The sequence below is a fragment of the Nicotiana tabacum genome, chromosome 10, assembly GCF_000715075.1.
Source record: "Nicotiana tabacum cultivar K326 chromosome 10, ASM71507v2, whole genome shotgun sequence".
Taxonomy (NCBI): Eukaryota; Viridiplantae; Streptophyta; class Magnoliopsida; order Solanales; family Solanaceae; genus Nicotiana; species Nicotiana tabacum.
This window is the reverse complement of record NC_134089.1, coordinates 91,426,692-91,427,738: the sequence shown is the minus strand read 5'-3', so window position 1 is coordinate 91,427,738 and position 1,047 is coordinate 91,426,692.

The window sequence follows — 1,047 nt, the reverse complement described above, 5'->3', positions numbered from 1 at the left end:
ACGAAGGTCCTTAGCGAAATATCGTTCGCCTTTTTTACCCTTTAAAAATAGATTTCACATTGGATAAAATAGTCATTTAATTAATTCCCTAATATTTAGAACTCTAAAATTGGCTAAGATTTTGATTATTAAATCTTTCCTTATTTGTGATAGGTACGTAGTCCTAAATTTTAGGACTTTAATATTAATTAGTATTTTACCATACATATATTTTTTTCCTTGTTTAAACTCCATATATAACGTAACTATAATTATTTTCATATTACTTTTAGTGGATGTAGATTCTATAGAAAAAAGAGTAAACTAACGTGTGTTTTAATGAAATTAAAGTAATTAATAGATCATGCAACGTTATGCCTAATATTTAAAAGGCATTTAGGATTTTAAATAAGTAATATAACTTTCCCACGTTTAGTTTTCGTATAAGTTGTAAAAATATCAACTACAACATTTTGAAATAATACCAAGAAAGCTTTATCATGAATAAAATGTGCAAATATACATGTAAAATAAAGGTTAATACTTTAAAAGATATCACTTTCTTGCACCTAATTATTTTTGTTAAATCTTTATCTTGGACTTGAAAGCCAATTAATATTTGCCAATTAATATTTTAATTATCTTACATAAATTTATTTTATTTGAATAATGTAACATAATTATAATTCCTTTCATGCTATTATATATGAACTAATATTTGAACTACTTTTCTCTCCAAACAATATTTTTCTATTTAGTAATTTTTTTGTATAATATCTTTAAAAATTATGCTTAATAATTAAATTAAAATACTAAGATACTATTTAAAAATATAAAAGAGAGAGAGGGAGAGACTAGAAAAGTATTTGGTAACACTAATAATTCTGCAAACACAAATATCCAAAAGTAAACTATCAGATCGATTTTTTATCCCTTAACACATAATTTATAGTAAATAAAATTATAATTACAGTTAAATATTTAAAATTTGGGTGAACTAATATTAAGAATTTGAATCAATAAAAATAAATTATTTTCGTTAATGTTGAGAGCAAATAATTTGAATTA